The sequence below is a fragment of the Solea senegalensis genome, linkage group LG11 (assembly GCF_019176455.1).
Source record: "Solea senegalensis isolate Sse05_10M linkage group LG11, IFAPA_SoseM_1, whole genome shotgun sequence".
NCBI lineage: Eukaryota > Metazoa > Chordata > Actinopteri > Pleuronectiformes > Soleidae > Solea > Solea senegalensis.
In genome coordinates, this window is record NC_058031.1 from 17,357,307 (window position 1) to 17,379,831 (window position 22,525).

Here is a 22,525-nt window from a genome sequence, read left to right on the forward strand (position 1 = left end):
AGTTTATTTATTTCCAAGTAAATAAACTATGACATCTGAAATTTTATCAAAAAACATGATTTTACAAAGGTGGCATTTTATCCAAGAAAACATGTTAACACTATTTATTTTTTATAAATAATTTACTATTTAAGATGGTACTTCTATCCCCAATCCCCAACCTGGAGGACCAAGTGGTGAACGGCCTGTTAGCAAGTGGCTAAGCTTTCACTGATATGTCACTGATGCACACAGGATCCTCCACCTTGACGAGCCACCAGCACAGCGGGAAGAAAAATGAATTCCTGCAGATAAATTGTGAACTTCTCAGACAACTTTGAAAGTGAGGATTCAGTTTTTGTGCTTCATGCTGAAGTTGAAACAGGGAGGGAGCACTGTGTGGTGTTTCCATACATCACTGCTCTGGTGGGTTTCCACAGAGACTGTGTTGATTTTTCACTCCTACCCCACAATGAATAGGAGTAAACTGGCCATTTGAAAAATGTTTTGTACAACAAAAAGAAAACACTTCACTGGGAAGGTTTCCGGTTGAACTCATACCTGGTTGACAAGTAGTCAAGTACACAAATGCAATTAACTAAACTGATCCACTGTAGATGTAACCAAAGAGTCTGTGGGTGTGAATGCATGAGATCATTGAGGCATCAAATGAAAATTCCTCTCTTTTTTGTATACACACACACACAGTATACTTTTATCACAACTTTAATACATTAAAAGTAGGGGTTGGAATCTTTAGGCGCCTCACACTTCGATAATGATAATGATTCAGGGGCTACGATTCGATTATGGGCAGGGTGACAGAACATGTGATTGGTCGTAGCAGCGGCTCCGCAACTGGGCCCAGTAGGGTTAGGGTTAGACGGGACAGACGGAGCTATTTACCTCGATTTTCCCCCAAACTGTTGTAGTTTTACTGAGATTTCTTATCCCGTGCAAATTGGCCAACAGGACATAATACAGATGCCCTGTGGTAAAATGACATTACTCCATCTCCCCATGTAAAACTAACTGTCTCACTGTATGATCACTGACCAAATTATTATCTTTTTATCAATGTGTGTATACTGGAGCCAGTCTTTGGTGATAATGTGAGCAGTTTTAGTGACGTAAGATTCAGTGGCAACAGATGTCCAAGCATCACCTGTATTTGCTATTCGACCTGCTTTCACCAGTGAGGCCGTGGCTTCTGTTTTGGTTTTGTTGTTGAGAGTCGGGATCGCTGTGCCAGTGAAATAGCGCTGCTCTATCTATAGACTCCATGATTCTTTGTTATGTGCTCCCCATAAAGTTCCGCCTCCTCGTACCATCTACTTTAGTTTTTCCCCACCCCTAATTAAAAGTGTAGACAGGGAGATACAACCTGCACAGGTGAGAATAGGTGTCTAAACTATATATACATTTTTTTTTTTTTACAAATTCTCCAAACACCAAGCAAACTGGGAGAAGCAAGGGTAGAAGAATGAGTCAGCTAAAGCCAGAACCACCACTAGTTTGTGTTGCAAAAACAGATTTTCTTTTAGAGGTAGGTAAAGTTTTAAAGAAAAGAAATACTTGACAAATGATGCACCATCTGTGATTTTCACTCAGGCTCAGCAAGAGCAAAATTAAACCAGGCACAGCACAACATTCTGACAGATGCTGCTTAGTTTTCTGATGTAATTTGTTGAAGTGTTAAGTCTTATATTGATGTATATTTGGTGGAAGACAAGCCTGAGGCCATGTGGGCCATTAAACTGTGTTGCTTTGTCCTTCTAAGTACATTCACGATGACAAATACAATGTTAAGTTTAAAGGTGTTCTATTTTTAACATAGGAAGCAAGTGAAATAAACAATCCGAAGCTCCGCTCACAGCTCGTAGCATGAAGCCAAAGCAGAGCATCATTACGTCTTTAAAATGGCTGCACAGTGGATCATATGATAATGACAAGAATCACTTGTTGCACCTTGCAGCTCCCTGTTTTGGTTTGTTTTTCAAGTGATCTGTTCCACTCTGCATCCATTAGTAATTACGGGCCACGGTTCTCCAATCCTGCTATTATTAAAAACAAACAAACAATCACACAAAGGCACATGCGAAGAGTAAGTGCAGAAACAAAAGAGCCTTAATCAGCAAGTGAAGATTACTGTTTGACCGTGTTCACATTCACTTGTTGGTGAGTAAACAGAAAAGCGGACTTTATGAAGAACAGTTTTCTCCATTCTGGTGTTAACAAAAAAGAAAATGTTGCATTGGCAACATTCAAATGTGCTTGTTGCTCTTTAGTGCTCGGGCCAGAGTGACCACAGTCCAGTCTGGGCCAAAATCCTCCAATTACACACAGTCTAGTCTGAACTGATGCCAGACTGTGGATTCTCACTTGTGCCAACCTGTGTAAGTGCCCACATTCTGGCCCTTGTAGTATAGAGGGAGCTCTAAAGTCCTGCTCTGTGGATGTTGCTCAGGAACTTGTGTCTCTGTGCCAGCTGGCTGTCTGAAGTGTCACACATTTAACCATGGAGATGCCATGGAGGGAAACGCTGTGTTTGTGAGGCCAAACCTTTGCTGGGTCCAGAGAGGACACAGCTTCAACTGGCTCTGTTGGCACGACAGCGTCATACATCACCAACTGAAAAAGAATTAAAAAAATTCAATCAATACTTGACTGCTCATGTCAGATATGACAATGTCAAGATCAAGTTTTCTCCCTTTCTCAATCTCTTTATAGACACATCCGGAGACATCGGCAATGTGCATCCCAATCAGAATGTGCATCACGTCTGAGCTCCAGATGTGATGTGCAGGTTTAAAAACAAAATTTTCTTCGCCTGTTTAAATCCCGCTCATCTCTCTAAAACATGATCATGAACGTTTACAATCCCTCCACCAGTTAGTTTTCAGAGAGTCCAGTTTATCTGACTCTAATAATGCAGCCAAGGACAAGCCTGTCTGTGGCAGAAATGAACCAGGCAAAAAAAAAGAAAAACGATTCTGATGGAATCATTTATTTCACCAACGTGTCCGTACAAATGATAATGCAGTTTCCAAAGCATAGCAGAGCTTTCAGATTGTATGTGTATCTCTGAGTGATTTGTGGCTCTCAAATGCAAAACACAAGGGTCATTACCTCCTGAAGACAAACCTCACTCTGTGCCGTTATTGTGTGTAGCACCATATTTCACACAAAACAGACAATTGCATTTAAATCACAAGGTCCGCCTTTATGTCATTTGTTATTTTCTACCCCCTGAGGCTCTTCTGTGCCCACTATTTTGGCATCTCTTTCCACCAGAGTGTAACATCCATCCTGCAGCCAATCAACCTGGAAGCCAGCAATCCTGCCTGCCCGTCTGCCTGCCAGCTCTCTCCTCTCAGACCGACAGGCAGTGAAGGAATGGGCTGGCTTCTGGAAGCTAATGGTTCATGCCCTCCTCCCAGGGCTGAAAATGGACTGGAATGTTGTTTACCTCAAACACAGCATGACACCGCACAGTAAAAAATATCAAAATATAGAAGCTTCAGTCTGAGATTCAGGTAATTTTCTTCAATGATGAGACATGCTGAGGTAAAACAATCTTATTCATGCCCCCGAGATAAAATATAGTTTATTTGATTCTGTAGCAATATTTTTACATTCAAAGCAGAGGTAAACCAATCATTATTGTGACAGAGAGGTTTCATATCAAACCCTGGGAAACAGTGTTGTGTACGCACTAAAGACTGAGCCAAACAGTGAGATAAAGAACAACTGAATGCCATTAAATTAATAGTAATTTTGGTGGTGCAAGTTTTGTAGTGAAATATTCAAGTATTGATGTGTATTCACTCCTTTTTTGGCTTTGTGTCTACTGCTGAAAATGTGGCCTCAGGAACAGAAACAATACCAAAGGGGAGCTGACAGCTCGAGTGAAACAAACATCAGCTTTTTTGATTGACTGTGACTAATTGACTTCAGTCGTGACATTGATGTATTTTTTTGTTTTTCCATCCGCCTTCGAGGACAGATGAAGGACAGGTGGCGTCACCGAGGCAGCACAAGTGACATTTGACTAAAATTCCTGACTCCTTTTGATTTGTAAGGCCTGCGGACATCTCGTTTGACGTGTTTAATAGTTTATATGTGTCACTGACGACACAAGAAAGCTGTCAGTGGGGGCCGTCTTGGCGCCACTCTGGACATTCCTTGTCTAAAGTTTAATTGTAGGCACCTCAAGTGGCATTATCCAGCAACCACGGCGTTTTCAGAAAGACTGTTGATGTCTGTGTTGATGGATTTAATGGCTCTCTGTGTCTATCGTGAGATGTGGCCCAACACATTCAGGATGGGGCCCGACATACCATTGAAAGCTCAGATCAAGGCTGAAAAGAGTGACAATGAAGGTGAAGTGGGAGGTCCATTCATTTCCTTTCAAAGGCCTCTCGCAAGGGATTGAGTTTGATGATAGATGATGTCACAGAGGTCACAGGTCATTTGCAGAGCTGTGGAGTCGCGTGTCAGACCGAGGTCAAGGTCAATATCAAGAGAGTTCAAGTGTGACTTGTTGTCCGTGATTCAGGAAATACAACCAACATACTCTTATTATATTGAAGATTATTTTTGCTGTCGGTGTTAAAATGATTTTACTTTACATATCAAATCTGTCACAGATCACGTTTGCACTTGTGATGGAAACTGAACAGGACATCATCTCTTTCTTATTTCATTAAAAGTTCATTTTTATACTTAGCTGAATGTGTAATATGCAACCCGTAATCACACTTTGCACAAATGAACAGACCAGCCAGAGTGCTGAAGTGTAAGCTAACCATGTGAATAAAGAACAGCGATGTCCTTTTAAAGCTACCGTCTTACCATGAGATATCAGTAAATCTTACACAGTGGAACTGGCAACTTGTTACCTTGAAAACATTTGTTCTTTTCTCTACGAGGGCTCGTTTGAAATGTCTGCACAGAAATGAACAAATAACTGATGTGTGAAAACAAGGTGAATGTGAGTGACCAAGTATTTACTAGAGTGGAAATCCCTCTCCTGAATGTTAAGGCAGAGGTGGAAAGGGCAGCAGCTTGAGCAGTAGTAGTTTTCTGTCCAGCTAAACTATGCATTTTGAGTACTGGCAACTGACCTTCAAATCACCTCAGACCTGCAGAGGATGATCCAGAAACTGAAGAGTCTGCTCCGTATGTGCGGATAGATGACCTTTCAGAGAGCTTTTTCAATAGGTCTCCTTTGCCCCCGGGTCATGAAACCTGTTCGTTTTTTAAGGTACACATACAACATGGCAAGATAATTTACGAAAGGGAAATTCTCTTTCAACTCCCCGTCCACTGAGAGGTCAGACGTGTGAGAGTCCTCATCAGGTGCTGCGCTCTGCTACAGCTCAATCACAAGTGCTGTGATTGTTAGGCTCACTGCTGCCTGCCGCTCATCAGTGCTCGAGCCGTTTGTGTGTCACTCAGAGCAACAAAGCGCAGCTTTTTAGATTGCAGCAGTGCATTTAAACAAGAATGCTCTGACAATTTTAGACTGCCTGCCAATAAGCTGCCATGACATTGGTGTGTGTGTGTGTGTGTGTGTGGCATCTAAACATGCGCGCAGTCTACTGTACAGTCTGTGACAAATGTCCTCTCCTTCACATGGCTCAGCTCAGGAATGATCATTAATTCTTGACAGTTGTGCAGAGCACACTGCACGTCCAGGGCCAACTTTCAAGGAGTTGTGGACGTTAATATATCAGAGTGAACAGTATGATTGTCAAGTGGTGTGCAACACATCTGTCTTTGTCACCAGATGCTCTCATTCCTGTCACAAACTGTACCAGCAGTACGTTTTGGCTTCCTAAAAGTATTTAACCATGGCAACAACTTCATCTTCAACCCTGACCAAACTTTACTGTAGCCGTCGGAGGCTAATCGTAATTGAGTCATTCTATATTTGGCATACACAGTATGTATTTCAGGACATTAAAAGACGTTGCACATCAACAGGGATGTGAATGAAGAGCACAGACTTGGAGATGATTTGGTAATGAAATCTCTGATCGAGTCATGATGATCTGAGCTCATTTTACTTCGAGGTCCAGTGTGTAAGAATTAATGGTGGCAGTAGATGTTGAAACAAATGGAGAACTCTTCCACTCACCCCTCCCTTTACCAAGCGTGGCAGTGAACTACAGTAGCCTTTGCATACCAAATAAGGATGTTAACATGCTTTCACAAATCTCTCCATTCTTCTGCTCTCTCCGCCTTGTCCTAAATCTTCATTGTTCTGTGCATCAGTGCGTATGTGGGTATAGCTGCTCTTCTATGTTCGTGTCGTAAGCTTCTGTTTCCATCACACGTCCGTTTGGGCCAGGCTCCGGTAAACACATGGCAAGTCGGCCGCCTTCGTAAAAGCCAGACCTCTGTCTATATAAAACATATAAAAGGCTTAATCCAAGGCTACAAAAACCCAACAAACTTACAAACGTACACACTAGCTGCATAAAGAATTAAATATAGAATAAATAAAAAAAAACACATCCATTCAAATATGTTGCCACTGTGTCACATGCTAAACATTAATGCTGCTATGCTGATGTTCCTATAATTAGACAATTACAAGTGGCCCCATGTGTCTTACACCTCTGTTGTTATTCGTTGTTGTTTTTGTCGTACACCCTGAGCCTCCATTGTGTTGCTGGTGCTGTGAGATGGATGCACACACTTGAGTGGATGCTGGGCTTTTAAAGCAGGTTGACACACTGCAGTTCAAACGGGAGGCACGTCAATAAGACACAAACAGTCACACGCATCCAAACATATTAGAGGATATTAGAGCAGTGTGGTGAGGCATGTGAGTGGCGTGCCTCTGTGTCATGGTAACCATGTGAAAAGGAGTTGGAACCTAAATGTAGTGGAAAGAGGCTGAGAAACGAGGGGGTGAATTTCTTGCATGAACTTCTGATTTTGTGCTCAGGTGAGCATGTCGGAAAGTGAGTGAGTGAGTGTGTGTGTGTGTTCTTGTATTTGTTACCTCTGTAGGACCTTTTCTGGCATACACACTTACCTTGTCAGGACCAGTAGTCCTCATGGAGACCAAAACCTGGCAGACACTCTGCTTGAGTTTAGGTCTGAGATTTGAATTGTGGTTAGGTTACATTTAGGGTTAGTTATTATCTGGTTATGGTTAAGGTTAGGTATTATGATTTGTTAGTTGGTTAAGCTACTGCAGACTCCTGATAAGAAAAGTCTCTCTCTCTCTCTGTGTGTATGTGTTTAACATCAATGAGCACAACTTAACGAAATGCACCGCTGTGCTGCAATTTCTGGATCACAAAACATCCATATCTTTTTGTCACTCACTCACTCACTCTCACACACACACACACACATAGGAAGGTGCCAGCTTCAGTTGGGCGACAGTTTTGTTTCCTTGCTATGAACCTGTTTGACCCAGCCACACACACACACACACCGCACATGCAAACATGTAAAATGGATGAAGTGCATCGTTCTCATTCTGAAACACACACACACACACACACCTCTTTTCTTACCTCCTGAAGTGTAGACATTCACACCCCTCAGTGACTGTGACAACAGGGCTCATCTGTCATCAGACACACACACACAGAACAGAGGGGGAGAAAATAATGACTGTGCGTGTGTGTGTGTGTGCGTGTGTGTGTGTGTGTGTGTGTGTGTTCGTGTCCGCGTGCGTGTGCAAACAGCATGTACATTCTTTGAGCCACTGACCCGGGCTCCGTGGGTAACCATGACGACCACTGCTTCACCATGGAGACGACTGTTACTCCCTTTTACTCGCCCTCCACACGCTCCCTCCTGCCTTGCTCCCTACTTTTCTCACCACACCCTCTTCTCCTCCCTTGGTGTCCTTCTCCATCACCCTCACTTTCCATCTCTCTGCCCCCCCCCCCATGAAAAATGGTAGTGTAGTTTATTTGCGAGTCAATCCCACTGCTGTAAATATTCTCTGAAGCACCAAATGTGTCTACCTTTTCTGTTTGTACATTAACCAGACCTCCCGACAACCTCCCGATCTTTGTTGTTGTCTTCTTTTTTCTTTTCTTTTACCTGTTGGATTTATTTAGTGGGAATGTAAATAGTACTTTCTTCAGATTATTCAGGAGACCCTGAAGGGAAGCACCAGGTACCAATCTGCAGTGACACAAACATTCATGCTCATCAGTGTGGCTAGTGGTCATGATCACGGCCGGCAATTATGGCGAATCTGCACCGACGTGATATTTGTCATAATTTGTTGAGCAGCAGTTACATTGCAGAGTGAAATCCATGTGTCAGTTAGAAACCAGGTGGAAGCAGAAGCCTTGTTATGCCATGTCTGCTGCTGCTAAGTATAGCCACTGCTCACACTGGCTAAGAGTTATACAAACCACTGCACACTGATTTATTTATTTTTTCCAAGTTAATGAACAATGAACAAAACTCTGGTTTCTGGGTAACAAGCTTGCAAACAGAGAGACTCATTCATCATTAGCATGGCCCAGTGTCCCACAGCTCCCAGCTGCTATCTCAGAATTGTCTACAAGCATCTGCTCTGTGGTGAAATGCACACAAATCTGTGACAAACTTTACATTTAAATTTGCAAATATATATGTATATATACATATATATATATATGTATATATGGATGTCCTGATAACACTTTATTGTGTCCGATACCGATACCACAAACTTGAGTATGTACCGATACCAATATTATTCCGATGCAGTCATTTTAGACCATTTATGGAACTATGAAGCTGTTAACAACACAATGTGTGCTCATTCCAAAGACTTAATTCTCCAACTGTGTAACAAATATTGTTCTCCCAAAAAAAGAAGAAATAAACAGCCCAAACATGACTCAGCTAAAAATGCTTTTGCTCATTTTTATTTACATTTTGACAGTCTGTGCATATAGTGAACCATGTGATTTTTGGATTGTATCGGATTTTAAATTTTTATATCTGATACAGTGATTTTGAACAATATGATATACATATAGATATATATATACGTACATACAAAACACATTATTTAATTCCGGTTTTACCAGGTCTAATCATAAGGGAAATCAGTGGCCATGGTTTATTTTTTAGGGATTTGATTATTTTCACCAGCTTGTTCACTGCAGCTCTTAGCAGCTCGTACTTGAGCACTATAACAGCAACTGTACAAACATTTTTTTTACTAGGGATGCACAATATTATCAGAACAATATCGGTATTGGCAGATATTGGCTTTAAAATATATAATTGGAAATCGCTCTCAATATATGTGCCTATTGGATATTGGCAAAAAGTCTACTATGGTGCATACGTAATTTTTAGCTTAGCAAATACTGTGTATTGACATCTCGGTATCATATCTGAGGATTCTCACTTATCACTAACATGTCCTGATCTTATAGTTTTGCTTCTTTACTCACGTGTGTAACGTCCTGGAAAGCTGTTACACAGTGTTGACGGTACAGCTTTTAATGATGTAGTTCATCCTTAGCAAATAGACAGACATGTCTTTCCTCTGCTGTCCCTCAAACTCAATTGGTTAGACGGAAGAGTGATGAGCTGCTCTATCATAAGTCTGCAGAGGTGAACGCCTTCTCTCTTTGGCCGCTGTTTGCTGCACTTTCAAAAAGTCAATTTTTCTGAAATTTAGAGAGGCAGGCTCATTTTAAGATTGATGACTATGGATCTTCAAAATCTTATTAAGGATACTGAATGGATTTTGTTGGCCTCAGGGTTAGGGAACTTGCTGTGGGTACAAAACCCCACGTAAAAAAAATAAAGAAAAACCTGAAAATCGGAAAACAGCAGTAACCTTTTTGTCACCTACTTAAGAAAAGCACAGTAAACTGCTGCTTCTGTTGTTGTTGTGTCACTTTCATTAAATTAAATTAAACATCACTAATTAATGTTGCTGTTGTTACAAAGTACATGACGACAGAGAGAGAGAGAGAGAATTTATTTGGACAAACGTGATAAAAATCCATTCCGACAGTGAACTGCTTTGCATTTACTGACACGTGCCGCCTTTATTTCTGCTGACATTGACACGTCCTTCACACCTTTACAACAGTGTGATCAGAAAATGACACTGACTGAGTCAGAAAGTGACACGTCGGGGGGTGAGTCAGTGGTTCAAGGCCAGTGCTGTGTCATGGTTTAACTTTCACAAACGCGATTTTCTGCTTTTCACGTGTGTGTGTGTGTTTTCTCTCTTTCTTTGTCGTCATTTACCGGCAGAGGTGTATTTCTGGCTCATTTTTGTAAACGTTGGCAATGAGAACATTCCATTATTATTATAATAAGCTCATTTGCACACCAGGACGTTTTTAGTTTGTGATTTTTATTGCGTCTTGTTCGGTTGACAGTGTTCATAATGAGGGGCCGCAAAGTGAAATGTGTGAATTTCTTGAGCAAGCATTTCATTGTTGAAGCAAACAAAGCACAGAATAAATGCGAGACTTCCCCGCAGAAGTCACGGGAGGTGCTGATGTGAAGCAGAAAATGCTGCGCATACGTAAAGATTCACATTGTTTCTATACCAGTGAAAACTAAGGCAGTGCCGAAGACCTCATTTATCATTCTCAAGTGCAGTTTCTTCTTGTCAGTGATGAGACTCGGGTTGTTCTTTGCAGTAATCTCAGAAACGTGTTGTTTACCTCTACTTTCTTTTTGAACATTATTTAATTTCTCCCCCTGCCTGTGCGCCACAGTAAAAGTCTTCAAATGAAGCTGAAACACAATGAAAAAAACAAAAAAACTGTCATCTATCTATAGCACAGGTGAAATCCTGGTATTCAAAACAGCCCACGTCTCTTCATCCATATACAGTAGTTGCAGAATAGTGGCATCATGCACCAATAAAGGTAATACCACAGGTACTTAAATCTCCTACTGATTCCCCCCCTCTTCCTTCAGTCTTTCCTTTATTTCATCACCTCCACCACTCATCACCATTCTTCTTCCCCGTCTGTTCCTCTGCACTGTCTCACTCCTCATCACCTCCTTTTTTTCATCTCATGTCAGATGATCTCTGAGGCTGGTTTGATCCCCAGACCAACTTCCTCCTCCTTCCCTCCCATCACTCTGTCAGTCTCACTCTCGTCTTGATTGTCTGCCAGTCTTCTCTCTCTCTTCCATACTTATTGTCACCTGGCTGCCTTTTTCTTTTTTTTTTTTTTTTGCTTTGCTTCTCCTTTGTTTCTTTTCTTCCTTTGCCTCACATCACCCTTTTCCACTTCTTTTCTGCTCTCTTCTCCTCCTTCTTCCGTCCATTCTCATTCCCGTGTCTTTTGTTTCTTTAATCGGAGTCTCTTGACTTTTCTGACTCCTCCTATAACTTTTGCATTTCCCTCTCGACTGGCTCCATTATGCTCCTTTTGATGCTGTTTGCCTCCAAATGTCCAAAAAAGTAAAAAAAAGAAAAAAAAAGTGATTTTGATAATTGATTCAAATGGATTTCAAATGGATTTTTTTTCAACACTACGGAGGTGTATATGTTTCCATGTCTTTGTTCTCTGAATTCTATGACCTTCCCACGTTTGTGTCTTATAGCTTGCAGTTCTTTCTCTCACTTCACTCCTTTCTCTTTAGGGCCCTGCACATTTATTTCACCTTTTATCTATCATTTCCTTTTGTCTGTCTCTTATTGTCTACTGCCATAAGCTTTCTGGTCTTTCTCTCCAACCTTTCATCAAATTTTCTTTCAGGCTCTTCGACCCTCCATCCTCTAATTTTCACTACTCTTTTTCAGCCAGCCCCCTTACTCGCTGAGATTTCTCCCCTCTTTTCGCTCTCTGGTATCTCTGCTGCTGTTCTCTCTTTGCCCCCATCACACCACACTTCACACACACCTACACACACAGGCAGACACACTTCCCTCATTCATATTCCACCTGTCAGTCTACTTGGAGTTGTCTGGGGGAATCAAACCACCTTCAAATTCATCATTTTATTCTGATTCGCTCTCCGAGTCAAGGTCTCTTCTCCTTTTCTCCCCCACCCCCCTCTGCGGTGCACTTGGTCAGTAAGTGTATTGATTTGTGCAGATTTATTTCACATTTTTGTTATTGTTTGCACAGATAAAAAAATATGAAGAAACACAAATGCTATTTGTGAGGCACAGTCGGTAGACTCGCTGTATATATCGTGTGTACACACACACACACACACACACACACACACTGACACAAAACTGTATAATGTGTATAAATTTCTCCTAAATTTGCTTCCAAATGCAGAATACATAACAGGCAAGGACAAGGTGAAATTTAAGAAAGAGGCAGGATGAAAGAAAAGAGGAAAATCCTGTCTAGCCTGCGTAGAGGACAGTCAAGGATTCTTGGAGCTTTACAGGGTATCACTACTCTTCATTCTTTTCTTTTTTTTGGCAGCAAAAGGGAGAAAACAAAACTCAAAGCAGTGTGAGTGTCAACGCACATTTTTAACTCGAATTATTTCCTTTTTTCTTTGAGATGCAAGTTTTGAGACAGCAAGTAAAGCTGATAGAACAGTTTGTTCCACCGTCACGATTGTGATGGCAAATGTGAATGGACTCTTACCACAGTGCCACACTCTACACTGAAATCTGAGTACACTTTGACCTCAGATTATTTACCTGGAATCAAAAAGGATTATTTACACAACAGAGTTTGAAAACAGTGCATCCATTTGACTTACTGTTTTCAATCAACATGAATGATGCAAACGAATGAAATACTGAAGGAACGATGCGTCTGTAAACGCTCCAACGTCTCCTGAGTTAGTGATAACAGGTAGTGATTAAGGTGTTCGGTGATTATTTTTGCCACTGTCGCCTCAAATGAATCCATTAGAGCCATAAGAGTGAACCAATACAGTGCAGGTGGAGGTCGTACAGTTCCACTCTGTCTCCTAGATAATGTGTACCCACTTATCTAAACTGCATTCTCAGTCAGTGACGCGACATAGAGAACGTATCACAAAATAATGGATGTCAACGACTTCAATGTGATGGTGTTTTAACTGCTTATTGCTACTACTGTGGTTATAAGCACCTGGCTACGGCTAAGAAAACATCACGTGTCACCCATAGCATCACCATCCTTCCCATTAAAAACCTCATTGTGTCACAATGTTCTATAATGCCGTAAAATCCCTGTAATCGCACAGTTGCAGTGTTAAACCACACCGGGTGTCTATAAAAACACAGGATTTCTCCTCAAATACCTATGTCTCTATTGTGATAAAGCAAAAGCAAACATCATTTGAGAGAAAACGTGTTCCGTGTGAAATCTAAAATTTTAATGCAGTCTTGTGTGGGTGCATATTTTTGTGAGTCGGGGTTAAACAGCTAAACAATGAGCTGAAATTAACTTTAAAGCTCCATAAAGCCAAAGGCTGCAGATCCCGGGGAGAATTCTCTGTGGGTTTATCACTGTGAATGACCTTTTCATAATGTCACCTTTTCACCTCGTCACATGACACAACAGACCAGCAGCTTATACTACACTGTGGCTACACTGGCTGTTGTCTTGTTGTCCTCTGTTGCAGAGAACTCCATATTTGTCTTATTTGTCTTATTATTATTATTTATTATCTGCAGCCTCACAAATCGTTTATCTTGACTCATTTTGAATTACGTCAGCATACATTCAGGTCTTTTTTCGGGTACACTGTGGATAAACCCAGCAGCACATTCTCTGAGCATGAAGAAACCTTACTTGTGTTTGATGATCCAGACATGCTCGAAGCACCATGAACTCTAACTACTGTCGCTTTGCGGTAAAGTTATGTGGCATGAAATGATCACGATTCATTTTCTCCTTCGTCCAATTCATTTAACAGCCCTGGCTGGTTACTGTACTCCACTGGCTTGTTGTAGCTGTGGAAAACTCCACAAAGAGATTGTTGAGCTATTTTCTTTTTGTTTGTCAAATTCACCAAAGTGGGGGAACATTTTGATTATAACCAGTAATCATGTCATTTTAACAAGGGAAGGGCATTTTTATATTTAGCTGTCTGAATGTGGACTGCGTTCCTGTGCCCCAGCCCCCCCTCCCCTCTCTCTGACATGCCGATGGGTCTCCTGGTGAGGGGTGACCTTTCTCCTCAAGGAGAGAGAGAGAGAGAGAGGAAGAGAGAGTGAGCAGCAAATTAAGTGAGAGAGGCAATTTAAATTAGTGAATGACAGTGGGATAGAAGGGTGATTATTTCCTGTTTTAAGCCAGAGTTGTGCATATATGTCGTGTGTTGGTGGTAGGTTACAAAGTATGTGTTCCAAGACACAGTATGTGTGTGTGTGTTTGTGCGTGTGTGTGTGTGTGTTCATGTGTCACTTGGTAAAATGTGTGAGTGAGGAGGGGGAAAAAAAAAACTGTGAATGTACGTGTGTATGCATACCATATGTCCAATGTGTGTGTGTGCTGAACTGATGGTAAATAGAGATATTTACAGCATTGTCTCCATGTGGTAACCATGACGATGCCACAGTAGGAGAGGCTGTCTGAATCAATGCATTATGACATCAATGTTTAACTCTCTCTCACTCTCTTTCACACACACACACACACACAGGTTTGCATAGGCAGTCTTGTCAGGGACCTTGCATTGGCTTCCATTCAGTTAGACAGGCTAACCAGAGCTTTAACCCTAACCAGTTAGTACCTAATCCTAACCATTACCTAACCACAATTTATATCTTACCTGTAACTTTAACCAGAGTTTCATAAATTAGGTTCTGTCTTATTAGGATCAGGCTTTGGTCCCCATGAGGACCAAAAGTCAGTCAACACACACACACATCCACACGTGAAGTGAAGTGAAGCAGATAGAAACCTGTTTATACTCTCGGGGGTAAGCTTGCTTGTAGTCTCTTAAGTGCTCTTGAGAACATCCTGTTGAGTGGTAATGTGGTAATACAGTGAAGTCTGTACCAGTGACTGGATATAAACATGGATGACATGATGGGGACTGAAAGTGAAGCCAAAACATCTCAATTGACCCCTGGTGGTTAGCTGCAGTATAGAACGTAGACCCTGCCTCCTTCATGTCAGCGGATGGGACACACACGGGACAAGATTGTCAGCGTGAACACAAAATAAATGGTGTTTTCTCCATAAGGCACTTTGGAATATACAACCACAGACACAGGCAGACAAAAACAAACAGACAGCTACAGCAGCGGCAGTAGTTGTGAGCAGCTCTCCAGTTTAAAATAAACCCACTAACTCCAGTGTTCACACATTCGTAAGCCAGTTTTTCAATGAGTCGAAAAAGCATCTGGCGTGTGTTTGCAATGGGAATAGAAACAATCCAGGTCAAATGAATTTGCACTTCATGCAGGTTTTTATCAGCTCCTGCTCGCGTTATCAGTACAATAATGTAAACATGAGTAATGTGCCAATATTATCTTCTACTGCCATATTTTAGCAGTCCATTCACTGAGTCTGCACTAGGGCTGCAACGATTATTCGATTAATTAATTACCAAATGAATCGTATGAAACTATTTTTATAATCAAGTCCTTTGAGTGTTTTTTTGAATAATTAAAAAAAAGCTCTCAGATTGTTCAGATTGTTCATGTTTTCTGTGTTTTTTTATGCTCCCTATAACAAAGAAACCGGTTCATGGACATAAGACATTCAAGAACACCATCATCAGGTTTTGCAAACACCGATCACGGTTTTTTCAACTTGTTCTATGTTAAAGGTAGGGCTGGGTTATAATTCAATAACAATACATAATGTGACATCATTTTCTTCAATGTCAGTATTACAGAGGTTCCATATGTATCATCTGTATGCTTAGTGCAAGCAAACTTTAAACGTGACACATCACTGCCATCAATGTTTCTGGACCATTATTAACTCAACATTCCTTCAGGAGCAAAGCTCATTATTTAAATATCTGACATTTTATCACAAGGAAATATCAATATAGACTGAATTGAAAGTTTATTGTATCGTTATGAAGGACTTTCCTCAGCTCAATAGGAAGCATGTGTGAGTGATGACCACTGTAGTACTGGGCGATCTCTGAAGCTGCTGCTGTTCTGTTTAAAGTGAGCACACTTGAAGTCACATACATGTACTGTCGGCCAGCTTACATCACTTGACCATTCCCATTGGCTCCCAACAGCAGTGTTAACAGAAAAAAATAACCTTTATACGACAACCTGTTATTTTGACTTAAATAAATGAAGCAGAACCCCTGCTTAATTTGGCATAAAAGAGATTTTACTGTAATATCAGTCAGTATGTTTCCATTCCAACAGTTAACCTTGAGCTACTGCTGTACTTAAACTATGCCATTCAACTGGACGACTGTCTTTGTCCCAGTATTCAAGCACTGTAGTGATTTATTGACTGAAGCGTGTCTGCCTCTGCTCCGCTAAGTGGCACAGCTTAGTACAGTATTAGTACAGGCACAGTATTATGTCGCTTTTCCACTAGCGCGATTCGCCTTGGTACGGCACGGTTATTTTGCTTTACCAAACCTGGTACTTCTTTTAGTACCTGCTCAGATCCAGTCCAAGCGAGCTGATACTATGCGTGATATCGTCAGACTGCTGTCCACTGATTGGTCAGAGGGCCGTCACTGGAAGAGTCATGAGCGCGACGGCCGACACAAGAATCAAGCTGAACAATGCCAAACTGTAGATCCGTTCAATAGACATCACAACCCTGAAAACTACCATCTTTGACTATAAAATATTCAATTCTTGAAGCTTCTGTCTCCTCTTTAGTCCAAAATAAGTACCAGTCTGAATTCCACCATGTTTATGTCACTCTTGTCTTCTGTCTTCTGCATATCAGCTTCTGAACTGTGGTGCATGTGCAGAACACCCAGGCTGAATCTGCTCCAACTGAAGGAATACATGCAGTTGTCCAATTCAATTCATCTCACATTATCATGCTTACACAAATTTTGAAAGTCGGACTAACACAATCATTCGGTGGAAGAAAGGGAGAAATATAAGTCACTCAAACATGTCACAAGGATGTAAGATACAAGGGTTTTCCCTCCGATGATAGTGAGACAAAGTTGTGTTTCCTAAACTATCCATCAAACACTACCCCCCACCCCCCAACCCGCCGCGTGTGAGACAGACGACAGAATGTGTGAGATACTGCAGGTGTGTGGGTGGTGGAGGGGAGAATTGAACGGTCAGAGAGAGAGAGAGAGAATGAGTACGTGAACAAGAGAGAGAGAGAGAGAGAGAGTGAGAGTGAATCATTCCCTGAACAGACCACCTCGACAGCGTGATATCAGATGCATTATTTGATGATTGGATCGCTGGCTACAAAAGGTGATAGATCTCCGCCTGAAATTGATTTCTGTCTGGATGTGACTCACGCACACACACACACACACACACGCCATGAGACAGAAAGCCAGGAGAAACTAATTACCAGTTCACTCAGTGTCTGAACCTCAATGAAAACACCTGAAGGACTGGCAGGTTGGCAACTAGAGACAAAATAAATTGGGAAATTAATGTTCTATTATTGGAAGGAGGGTGGGTGTGTGTGTGTGTGTGTGTGTGTGTGTGTATACATACATACGTACGTGTGCAGTGTCTGATTATTTGATCACCCTTTGTATCCCTTTTGGTCATTTTTGGGAGCAGTTTTGGAAAATAAAGTTGCCACTGAATTATGGCAAATAAAAAGACTTTTTCAGTTTTACATGACTGCATGCAGCAAGGAGCAAATAATTTTGTTTCTGTAGCTTCAGCTTCAGTTAACGCACGTTTGTTTACTAGTGTGCACTGACCTCTGACGTGAAAGCCATGAATTATCCGCGCAAAACAGTCACTTGCCAGCAGTCAGTCAGATACTGCAGGAGAGACAGAGATAGTAGCTGAAGATGGAGAGAGGTGAAGGATTGTTGGGCGTAAGGTTTCATTTTAACCCTTTAGCACTTTGCAATACTGTAGTTACACGATTAAACGATTTTTTAAACAATTTTTGAAAGCTGAGAAGTTCCACATCAAAGCCACCATGTGGTTATTACGGTAAATGTGGTATATTATGATAAATATGTCTTATACTGTTTTCAATTTCAAATTTACCATGCAAAATCTGTCGTTCATGTACAACCGCGGTGCTTCTCTAAATTTCTTTCTTCATTTTAAATTGTTAAAACTGTATTTTGACATGCAGTGAATTGTAAATAACTGCCAGATATTGGAAGTTATTCTGGGGAAACTTGGCAAAAGCACTTACAGGACATTCTCTGGTTGTTTTATGGTTAAAATAAGCAAAAAAATAAAGTCCAGACAGACTGGTTGGCACTTGATAGGCCAGAAATCACATAGTTCTATGTGCAGTTCTGTGTTTAAAAAGAAAGATACAATTCAATTTTTGATCGCAATTAATCTCAATGAATTAATTTCAAAAAGCAAGATTAATTAGTTATTAGTTTTAATCGATTGACAGCACATCACACAGTGCGACATGGATCAAAGAAGCTTGGGTACGACATCAAGACAACTTTTGTATCGTTGGCCACAAAGCAAGTCAGTACATCCTACATTTCTGACCCTGTCAGAACATTTTCAGGCTCTTTTTGATCACAAGACTGTGACAAAGACTGTCTTTGAACTTCCCTGGCAGTACGATGTATAGGATCACCGTTCAGGAGCCGCGACCACAGAGCCGGTGATGATTGTTACTCACTGGTCATCTGAGACAGCACAAACTTATACATTGTATACTGGTCGTCAGTTTCACTTCTTATTTATGGTGGAAAACAGGTCAGATAAGGCAAGAAGAAGCTTATAGAATAAACAATTGGATTCCCAGACACTTCAAAAAGCCGATAAACTGACTATAAGGTTTCAACCTCTGCTCCATCTCTACCTCTTTCCATGTATGGCACTAACATTAGTGGTCATGGTGATGTTGTGTGCACGTGTGTGTGTGTGTGTGTGAGATGGGGGTTACCTCTCTGTCAGAACTCCTCTGTCACACTCTGTAATGATCAAAGCTCTCCCTGGGACCCCCTACCGTACACACTCACACAACCAGCCAACTATACAGGAATTGCTCAGCCATGCAGCTCCCGCTCCACACGGCTCATACGAGATCACACTCACGCACACACACATATTCATACACACTGCTCCTCTCATGCCTGATGCCTTTAATCCCACCAATTCCTTATTCCTTTTCTTTTTTTCTGTATGTTGTGCTATGTCTTCCGCAGCTTCAGTTAAAAAGGTCTCTTACTGCTTGTGGTCTTCCTCTCAGCCTCATCCAGCTGTTTCACCACATTTTTATAATGTTTCTATGTTGGTTCACAGTTTCTGTCTTTAAATGTATTCACTCAGCGACTTAAGTTATTCAGTATAGTCTTTTTACTTCCTTTTTTTTTCTTCTTTAGTTCAATTATATATATATTATATGGTATGGTAAAAAACTAATAATAAAGTAAAACCACACCCTTAGATCGGAAAGTAATTTGGTCACATTAAATGTTATTTTTCAACAACCCGACAAAAGAAACTATTTAAAGTTTGAAGATTGTGTTATTTGACGATGACCTAATAACAAGTTTTTGCAGATGAACTTGCCGTGATTTACTTTCAGGACACTGGGTTGCATTTCGTCTTTCACGCTGTTGCTTTTCGTCTTGTTTTGCCTCATGACATATTTTATTTTTTATTTTATTTAACCTTTATTTAACCAGGCAGGACAAATTAAGAACAAATTTGTATTTATAACTGTGGCCAACAAAGCACTCAGAGTTCATTTGTCCCATTTCTTTCTACTCCTCTCTCTCTCTCTCTCCCTCAATTTGTCTTTTCTTTCATCTTTCTCTCTTGTCCTTTCAGCTGTCTTATTCTTCAAAAACAGAGCAGATTTTATGTTTATGTATTCCGGGTTGTTTTTAATTATGTTTTTCTGTCTTAGCGAAAAGATAAAAGTCTGCCGAGGATGATGTCACATTCACTACCAAAATATTACTTCTTTGTTATTTTATTATGACTCTTTGAACATATCAGGGAAGACTGAAGAGTAATATAACAGCTACATAAATACACTTGTGGCAATGTTGCAGGTCCATGTACTGTATGTCCATGCCATGTTTTGGAAGAGTTCAGTCTGAACCTACATCAATGTCATTTCACACTTCAAGTATTTTCACAGGCTTGACATGACTTGACTGTCAAAAAAACCACCATTCAGCAACAACACTAAAGGCTGCTCCCACTTACAGGTTTCATTATTATGGTTATATATCATGCTACAATTTTTTCAATATCAATAGAACAAAGGTTTAATATTTATCCGTACAATGCCTCACTTTACATTTGTTTAAAACCGCAATTAACTGGCTGATTCAACTGTCACACAGGAGCCACACTTAATCTTTAATTATCTGAAATTCGGTTGCAATAATTATCGTTATCGACTGATTTGAAACTCAATTGTGTGAATGGTTTTGGCCATTATCGCCCAGCCTCAGTTGTGGCTGATTTCTAACTATAACCTCAATGACAAACCTTTGACCGCTGGACCTTTTTGTCCCTGCGATGACTGGTGTGTGATTCAATCTTCCCTTCCATCATGAACCACTGATTCACATTATGTTGCTTTCATTTAAGAAGGAGAGTGGGTATCCCATCTCCTACAGGCCTTGTGATGGCACACTGAGACTGGAACCAAACTCACTGACACTCACATCTGCATGGAGACACCAAAACCACCAAGAGGCCCTATTTGTTTTTACCTAACGTGTGACCCCCAGAGACACTTTTGTGCTTCACTAACAACTGATCATTTCCCACAAATCCAACATACTGGAATATATATAGGCCTAAATAAGCTGAAAAAGCTTTGAGTCTCATGCCAGAAAATATTTTGACCTCTAAATCCCCCTGTGCGGTGGGCTTCCCCTATTAGCCGCAGAGCCTCGGCTGTTTATAATCCTTTTTTCTTGCAGTGTTTTAGTAAAAGCTTTAAACATGCTTGTAGGTGTTTTGCCAGCCTAGTAATCCAAATGAGCTGCAGATTAGCAGTGTAACAGTAAACAGGTCAAATAGGTGCGTTTATCAAGGTAATGGATGTTGCAACCTACCAGGCTAACCAGTTTCGACAGGCTAGAAGAGTTACAATTATACCTCACTTCACTTGGAGTGAAGATAGACAGGGCACTCAAAATGAAATGTGCCATGTATGGAGTATGGACGTCAACTTATGGAAATTGTCTGTAGAATCAGTTCACAATTGACTTTGAGATGCTGCCAACACACCTTTTAAATAATCACATTTCTTGTCAGTTTCAGTAGAGAGTTGTTTGATTTCACTTTGTCTCCAAGCAATGATGATTTGGGAGGGAGGTAATAACAGGGGAAGCTTGAGTTTTGACGCAAAGCAAAAATGAACATGAGCTCTTTTTTTTCCTCACTTGTAAACCAAAACAAAATGTATAAAATGAAGCAACATGCTGCCTGCGTAGACAACCATGAGCTGCAGAATGGGCTCCACAGCACACACAGGTGTTACCCCTTGAAGCTAATTCAGGCTGTGGAATTGGATCACTAACCTCTGCCACTCACAGATTACTATACTATAGCTGGCCAGGGCTGACTGTGCACTGTATCAAGAACAAAGCAGAGAGACAACGAGAAAAGACAGAGAGGATAAAAGACGAAAAGACAAAACCGGAGAGGATGATTAGAAAAACCCTGCTAGTCATCGGCTCTATGGAGCTGAAATCCCTTCTCTCAGCTCTCTGGATGGTGAACAAGCAGGGAGCCACAATGGCCGGCAGATTCCCCCGGATTTGGAGCACAAAGGGTGGGCATTTGTCCACCCAATAACTCTCAAAACACCCACCACCCTGCATCTCTTCTGTCATCGCCCCATCACTCCAGTTCCCTATCGACATGGCCATCCATCAGGTCCAACCAACAGTGGCTGCTGCAGATTTCCTGAATCATTAGCAAAAACCGAAATGTGTAAGCCAAAAGCATAAATGTGATTTGATTTGATTGACCTGCTCACTACTCACTACTATCAACACCAGAAAAGTGAAGCAACGGATCCACATGTACACTTGAAGTGAATGAGAAGAGTTTCAGTTGCGTCTCGTCATTGGGAGTCTGGGTGTCTGCCGTTTAAAGGGTCACCAGATCGAGGCTCGGATGACTATCCTTGGCAACTTCTTCTTCTGTTGATTTTTCTGCTTGGTGAGCGAGGCTTAATACTCCAAATTCAGTTTGCGCATGCGGCGTCCACGCGCACCCCATTTCCTCTTGTGCAGGCGTAGAATGTATATGCTGGTTCCTGTAGTAAGTGTGTGTGTGTGTGTGTGTGTGTGTGTGTGTGTGACACATTCCGGTCTCAGCATCACAGTTGGTTGTTGGTGGTCATTGGTGCAGTGTGTCCAGAGACATGGGGATAACGATGGACACAGCCGCGCACCAACTTGCCATTAGCTCTGAATAGGTGCTTATAAAGTTTTAAACCCAGGTTTGGGTTCAGCCTTTTCCCAGGCTCATTAAAAGTTGCGTGATCTCCTCACACATAGACCCAGCAGAGGAGTG

General features: G+C 41.2%; 2 long non-coding RNA genes across 2 annotated transcripts; both read right to left on the reverse strand.

Moving 5' to 3' along the window:
* Positions 1–715: 715 nt before the first annotated feature.
* LOC122777621 lies at positions 716–5,351 on the reverse strand. Its single transcript, XR_006361346.1, has 3 exons — positions 5,106–5,351; positions 2,542–2,610; positions 716–2,036 (listed from the first exon to the last, which is right to left on the reverse strand). It is a non-coding gene; the product is annotated as an uncharacterized LOC122777621 (long non-coding RNA).
* Positions 5,352–10,106: 4,755 nt separating this feature from the next.
* LOC122776589 lies at positions 10,107–22,056 on the reverse strand. Its single transcript, XR_006361241.1, has 3 exons — positions 21,991–22,056; positions 21,816–21,910; positions 10,107–10,722 (listed from the first exon to the last, which is right to left on the reverse strand). It is a non-coding gene; the product is annotated as an uncharacterized LOC122776589 (long non-coding RNA).
* Between the last annotated feature and the right edge of the window lie 469 nt (positions 22,057–22,525).